The sequence below is a fragment of the Anomaloglossus baeobatrachus genome, chromosome 3 (genome assembly GCF_048569485.1).
Source record: "Anomaloglossus baeobatrachus isolate aAnoBae1 chromosome 3, aAnoBae1.hap1, whole genome shotgun sequence".
NCBI classification, from domain to species: domain Eukaryota; kingdom Metazoa; phylum Chordata; class Amphibia; order Anura; family Aromobatidae; genus Anomaloglossus; species Anomaloglossus baeobatrachus.
In genome coordinates this window covers 7,465,772-7,473,368 of record NC_134355.1, presented here as the reverse complement: position 1 = coordinate 7,473,368, position 7,597 = coordinate 7,465,772, and the positions used below count along the sequence as shown (strand labels likewise).

Sequence of the window (7,597 nt, the reverse complement as noted above, 5' to 3'; positions counted from 1 at the left end):
CCCAACAAGGTCATTTATAAATATGTTGAAAAGAAGCTGGCCCAATACTGACCCCTGTGGTACCCCACTATGAACTGAGACCCAGTCCGAGTACGCACCATTAATAACCACCCTTTGTTTCCTATCACTGAGCCAGTTTTTAACCCAGTTACACATATTTTCCCCTATCCCCATTATTCTCATTTTATGTACCAACCTTTTGTGTGGCACCGTATCAAAAGCTTTTGAAAAGTCCATATACACAACATCCACTGCATTTCCCTGGTCCAGGCTTGCACTTACCTCTTCATAGAAGCTGATCAGTTTGACAGGATCGATCCCTCATAAACCCATGTTGATCCTCTGTCATAAGGTTATTTTTCTTGAGATACTCCAGTATAGCATCTCTCAAGAAACCCTCAAGGATTTTACCAACCGTAGAGGTTAAACTTACCGGCCTATAATTTCCCGGCTCAGTTTTTGTCCCCTTTTTGAATATTGGCACCACATTTGCTATGCGCCAGTCTTGCGGTACCGACCCCTATTATACAGCTGTGATCTGTGATCTGGAGGGATCTTTCTATTCTGTGATGATTTCTCAGATGATGGATCTGTGCGGTGTCGTCTCCATGATATTGATGGTGATGGGGGAGGGGAGGTCGGGGAAACGCTCCATGTGACCCAGGTTTATAGCTCTTTTACTATTTGTTTAGCTGCTTTTTGGCAAATGCTGAAAAGCCCAAATGTCTGTGAAGAATAGAAAAAATATTTATTATTGTGGTTGAGACTGAAGATCACCAGTGTGATCCAAGTGACTGTGGCACAACAAAGGGATCCATTTGTGAAGCTGAAATGGGGAATTTGCATAGCTCCGCCTCCTTATGGGAAAAGGGCGGGTGAAGATCCTCTCCGAAAGCTTCACAGGTCCTGGAAGAATCAATGGTATCAACTAACAACCAAGTGTGACCCAAGAATGGCGATCACCGGCCGGAGGGAGCAGAGACCGGAGGATTTATTACTGCAGTGAATTATTCCTGGAAGAGATGGAAGCGTCTCACACAACGGGATCTGTAAGAAGATCCACTGCCTTCAGATTCCTCAGGATCTAAGCCTCTGTGACCGGGATCTTCTCAAACAGGAGATCCCAGAGGTCACCTACTTCCTCCAAGGATCCTTATCCACAAGCCCCGGAGCCTCAGGGGAGGAAAATTGTCTCCCTTATTGTCAAGGAGGTGGATGGAAGCGTCTCACGATGGAGAAGATCCTCCTGCACCAAGGATCCTCCATGTCTCATTTCCTCAGCAATTAACACTGAATCTTCTCAGTGATGTCACATCTGATCCTGGAGGAGATCACAGAAGACAGCGGCTATTTGTGCCGTATAGTGGTAATTGACCCATCACCAGTGACCGCAGAGAACCCTGAATCCCCCTCATCACCAGTGACCGCAGAGAACCCTGAATCCCCCTCATCACCAGTGACCGCAGAGAACCCTGAATCCCCCTCATCACCAGTGACCGCAGAGAACCCTGAATCCTCCTCATCACCAGGGACTGCAGAGAACCCTGAATCCCTCTCATCACCAGTGACTGCAGAGAACCCTGAATCCACCTCATCACCAGTGACTGCAGAGAACCCTGAATCCTCCTCATCACCAGTGACCGCAGAGAACCCTGAATCCTCCTCATCACCAGTGACCGCAGAGAACCCGGAATCACCCTCATCACCAGTGACTGCAGAGAACCCTGAATCCCCCTCATCACCAGTGACTGCAGAGAACCCTGAACCCCCCTCATCACCAGTGACCGCAGAGAACCCTGAATCCTCCTCATCACCAGTGACCGCAGAGAACCCTGAATCCACCTCATCACCAGTGACTGCAGAGAACCCTGAATCCCCCTCATCACCAGTGACCGCAGAGAACCCTGAATCCACCTCATCACCAGTGACTGCAGAGAACCCTGAATCCCTCTCATCACCAGTGACCGCAGAGAACCCTGAATCCCCCTCATCACCAGTGACTGCAGAGAACCCTGAATCCACCTCATCACCAGTGACTGCAGAGAACCCTGAATCCACCTCACCTCCTTTTTTTCGGTAAATGTGAGATAATGAATAGAAGACAACTCCATGTGACACTGTCATGGTTGTTTCACCTGCGTGTCAGTTGTGTGTTTTGTGTGTGACGCAAATAGGCCCCTGCACTGCACCTGTCCCTCACAGGTAGCACACAGCCAACCATTAAAACCCTAGTCACCCCCTAAGGGCTTGATAGACACACCAGGGGGCGGAACCAGGCGGTTGGAAGACGCCCACCGAGGAGTTTTACACAGCCCGGGGCGGGGAAAAGTCTGTTCAGTTCAGTTGGAGTGGAGGTCAGGCCTGTGTCTGGGCCTGAGGACAAACTGACAGGTGCCAGGGTAGGGGCCATGGTGCCTTTGGCTAGGAGGCAGATGGCGGTCTCCGTCTGCAGGAGCTGGGAAGACGGCTCGGTGGAACCGTTGTGGACCGGGACAGGGTTGTAGCCCGCCAATACTGACCCGGGGAACCGACTCGGAAACCGGAGCACACAGGGGGGTACTCAGACCCTGAAGCTAGGTCCAGAAGCGACTGGAACTGGTTAATTAACTGATTGCGGCCAGGACTAGAGATTCTGTCCCACCCAAAGTCCTGATTGAAAGCAACAGCCCACCGAGGGGGATAAGAGGCCACCGCCACGGCTCAGAGATCCCACGGGCAAGCGTCTGCGGGCAAAGGGCTCCTTAGGCGACAATTAGCCGGGAGCGGACTGTTGAACTTGCAAGCGCAGGTAGTCCACCATTCTAAACAGGTGCAGGAGAAAGACAGAGACCACCAGCCGGGCGGGGGAACCCGAACACAGCCGGCTGCGGCTCCAGGGCTTGTGCTTCTGATTGTGGAGGTGGGAGGAGCCTTGGAGGAAGGAGGTGTGGTTTCCACAAGGGGGTGGAGCTATGCAGATTCCCTCTGGTGGTCACTTGGTAGATTCCTGTCGCCTCCATCTGACTTGATCTCTCCGGGATCATTATATATGGAGGATCTGCTGATTATTATACAGCTGTGATCTGTGATCTGGAGGGATCTTTCTATTCTGTGATGATTTCTCAGATGATGGATCTGTGCGGTGTCGTCTCCATGATATTGATGGTGATGGGGGAGGGGAGGTCGGGGAAACGCTCCATGTGACCCAGGTTTATAGCTTTTTTTTTTACTATTTGTTTATCTGCTTTTTGGTAAATGCTGAAAAGCCCAAATGTCTGTGAAGAATAGAAAAGTTCTTCCTTAGGTTGATCTCATTGATCACGAATCTCATAGTGGGATCTTCTGTGATCTATCGTTATATAATCTCTGTGATGAGAAGTAACAATCTCGTGAGGAGCTTTTATAGTCACACATTTTCCTGGAGCCGGAGATTTGCTGGACTCTACATAAGAGAAGAATGGCGAGTAACGCTTCATCCCGGGGTCTCCTCATCATCATCGCTGGGGTCTTATGGTAATGGATGGAGACGTCTCACGAGTCACACAACAGGTTCTGTAAGAAGATCCGACTGCACCGAGGCGTCTCCAGATCTCCTCAGTATCTGAGCCTCTGTGACCGGAATCTTCTCACACCTAGTTATGGAGGCCGAGATGGATCCTTGGTGCAGGAGGATCTTCTCCATCGTGAGACGCTTCCATCCACCTCCTTGAGAATAAAGGAGACAGTTTTCCTCCCCTGAGGCTCCGGGGCTTGTGGATAAGGATCCTTGGAGGAAGTAGGTGACCTCTGGGATCTCCTGTGTGAGAAGATCCCGGTCACAGAGGCTTAGATCCTAAGGGATCTGAAGGCAGTGGATCTTCTTACAGATCCCGTTGTGTGAGACGCTTCCATCTCTTCCAGGAATAATTCACTGCAGTAATAAATCCTCCGGTCTCTGCTGCCTCCGGCCGGTGATCGCCATTCTTGGGTCACACTCGGTTGTTAGATGATACCATTGATTCTTCCAGGACCTGTGAAGCTTTCGGAGAGGATCTTCACTCGCCCTTTTCCCATAAGGAGGTGGAGCTATGCAAATTCCCCATTTTCTTTAGTGATTCACTTAGTGCAGGGGTGGGAACCTCTGGCCTGTGGGCCGTATGCGGCCCCCGATGACTTTTTATGCGTCCCCTGAGCACATTCTTGGGACCGCAGTACTCGGGCAGCAGTTGCGGTCTAGTCAGCGCCTGGCCCTTTAAATCACCATGTGTGAGGCACATACCATTAGGTTCTCAGCCTGGTGACCTGTGCCAGCCTGGTGAGGCCGTACTTTGTGGTTGGGGTAAGCGTGAGATGCGCTGCGCTCCTGTACCACAGAAGAAGAGGAAGCATCAGGTTTTCCGGTCTCCCCTTTGTAGATGCCTCCCACTGCTGTGAGCCTCCTGCCTCCCGCAGTGAAGTGAACCTCCTGCCTCCACTACTGTAAGCCTCCTGCTGCTGTGAGCCCTCCACCCAGTGCTGTGTACCCCCCCTAGTACTGTGAATTCCCACCAGTGCTGTCTGTGCCCCCTTCGTGATGTCTGTGCCCCTTTAGTCCTGTCCATTTCCCCCAGAGCTGTGCGTGCCCCTCTAGTGTTGTCCGTGCTGCTGCCAGTGCTGTCCATGCCTGGCAGTACTGTCTGTGCCCCCCAGTGATTTCCAAGCCCCACTCCTGTGATGTGTATATGTCTCCATCCCCTACTGTGATGTGTATATGTCCCTAGTCCCTCTTGTGATGTATATATGCCCCCCCGTCCCTTCTGTGATGTATATATGCCCCAACTCCTCCTGTGATGTATATATGCCCCAACTCCTCCTGTGATGTATATATGCCCCAACCCCTACTGTGATGTATACCACCTCCTTGGGATTGAAGGCAGCAATCTTCCTCCCCTGAGGTTCCAGGGCTTGTTCTTATGATTGTGGAGGTGGAAGGAGCCTTGAGTGAAGGAGGCGTGGTTTCCACAAGGGGGTGGAGCTATGCAGATTCCCCTCTGGTGGTCACTTGGTGGATTCCTGTCGCCTCTGTAACGGGGGCAGGGGGCGCCTCAGGGGGTGTAGTCGGGTTCCCTCGCCTTGTGGGCCACAGGCTGAACCCCAGTCCGGCCGTTACTTGCAAAACAGGTGTGTTGTTGGGGCAGAGTGTGGATGCATGGGGCCCATTCATGACAGCGTTCTTTCTGTGCTCTCCAGCTCCTTCTTCACTTTCAGGAAAGAGACAATTGCAGGCAGCGGGTAAACCAAACACCGATTTATTAAACAAAGCTTCCATCTTTCTGTTTGCAGCAGGTTTACTTTAGTACGTTACAAGTTACAGGTCCTTTTCTACAAAAACGGTTTCTTTTTCTCTACGGGCACTTTCCTTTGCCTGCAGGGGACATACGTTAACCCCCTAGTAGCTGCGCTCTAACCCGGATTTACTGTAGGGCAGATCCAGCACACACTACCGGCTCTGGATAAGTTCTCACCTCTCCACTTCTTTGTCAGGGCACTAACCTTCGCCTGCAGGGGCCACTTGTTATCCCCCTGATAGCTGCACTCCACTCTAGTACACACCACCGGCTCCGGACTAGTCCCAACTCTTCCACCGTTTCTCATGGGTTTCCTCTGCTTTCTAGCCAAGAGTACTCACTCAGGCTGACTGCCTCGTCTCACTCCCACACTCTGCCCCGTCACCTCAGACCGAGCTTGCTCGCCCCTCACATCTCACTGCACACTGGACTCTGCATTCAGAACCCTTCCTTCCCCACCTAGGCTGCCCTGCCCCTTCCTTCCCTGCCACTGTTACCAGGGGAACCACTGCTCTACACTGGCACCTAGTGGGGAAACAGTGTATGACAGGTAACATTTTACCATCAACATTTACAATTTGCCACCATACTACTGTGGCGTCTTCAGGGGGGAAAAACCGCTCCTTCACTACCAGGGGTCCGACTACCCCTTACACCTCCACCTGACTTGATCTCTCCGGATCATTATATATGGAGGATCTGCTGATTATTATACAGCTGTGATCTGTGATCTGGAGGGATCTTTCTATTCTGTGATGATTTCTCAGATGATGGATCTGTGCGGTGTCGTCTCCATGATATTGATGGTGATGGGGGAGGGGAGGTCGGGGAAACGCTCCATGTGACCCAGGTTTACAGCTCTTTTATTATTTGTTTATCTGCTTTTTGGTAAATGCTGAAAAGCCCAAATGTCTGTGAAGAATAGAAAAGTTATTTCTTAGGTTGATCTCATTGATCACGAATCTCATAGTGGGATCTTCTGTGATCTATCGTTATACAATATCTGTGATGAGAAGTAACAATCTCGCGAGGAGCTTTTATAGTTACACATTTTCCTGGAGCCGGAGATTTGCTGGACTCTACATAAGAGAAGAATGGCGAGTAACGCTTCATCCCGGGGTCTCCTCATCATCATCGCTGGGGTCTTATGGTAATGGATGGAGACGTCTCACGAGTCACACAACAGGTTCTGTAAGAAGATCCGGCTGCACCGAGGCGTCTCCAGATCTCCTCAGTATCTGATCCTCTGTGACCGGGATCTTCTCACACCTAGTTATGGAGGCCGAGATGGATCCTTGGTGCAGGAGGATCTTCTCCATCGTGAGACGCTTCCATCCACCTCCTTGACAATAAAGGAGACAATTTTCCTCCCCTGAGGCTCCGGGGCTTGTGGATAAGGATCCTTGGAGGAAGTAGGTGACCTCTGGGATCTCCTGTTTGAGAAGATCCCGGTCACAGAGGCTTAGATGCTGAGGAATCTGAAGGCAGTGGATCTTGTTATAGATCCCGTTGTGTGAGACGCTTCCATCTCTTCCAGGAATAATTCACTGCAGTAATAAATCCTCCGGTTTCTGCTGCCTCCGGCCGGTGATCGCCATTCTTGGGTCACACTTGGATGTTAGATGATACCATTGATTCTTCCAGGACCTGTGAAGCTTTCGGAGAGGGTCTTCACTCGCCCTTTTCCCATAAGGAGGCGGAGCTATGCAAATGTCTCATTTACCTTAGATGATTCCCTTAGCAGATCCCTATGTTGTGCTGTAATCATAGGGATCACGCTGGGGATCATCAGCCTCAGGAATAACGTTTCTATTCTTCACAGACATTTGGACTTTTCAGCATTTGCCAAAAAGCAGTTAAACAAATAATAAAAGAGCTGTAAATCTGGGTCACATGGAGCGTTTCCCCGACCTCCCCTCCCCCATCACCATCAATATCATGGAGACGACACCGCACAGATCCATCATCTGAGAAATCATCACAGAATAGAAAGATCCCTCCAGATCACAGATCACAGCTGTATAATCATCAGCAGATCCTCCATATATAATGATCCGGAGAGATCAAGTCAGGAAGAGGCGACAGGAATCCACCAAGAGACCACCAGAGCGAAATCTGCATAGCTCCACCCCTTCTGGAAACCACGCCTCCTTCCTACAAGGATCCTCCCCCAGAGGTGGGTCATGCGCACTATGAAGCCGGGTGTACGCGTCTCAGCTTCAAACTGTACAGTCATGGCCAAAAGTTGTGAGAATGACCCCACAATGCTATTTTCACATGATCTGTTCCCTCTGGTTTTTAATTGTGTTGTC

The 7,597-nt window shown here is 50.7% G+C and overlaps 3 pseudogenes; 2 read left to right on the top strand and 1 right to left on the bottom strand.

The window, feature by feature from the left end:
* Positions 1-661: 661 nt before the first annotated feature.
* Positions 662-722, top strand: LOC142297928 (U7 small nuclear RNA; annotated as a pseudogene).
* A 5,410-nt stretch (positions 723-6,132) lies between these two features.
* Positions 6,133-6,193, top strand: LOC142297952 (U7 small nuclear RNA; annotated as a pseudogene).
* Positions 6,194-7,111: 918 nt separating this feature from the next.
* On the bottom strand, positions 7,112-7,172 carry LOC142297930 (U7 small nuclear RNA; annotated as a pseudogene).
* Positions 7,173-7,597: the final 425 nt, after the last annotated feature.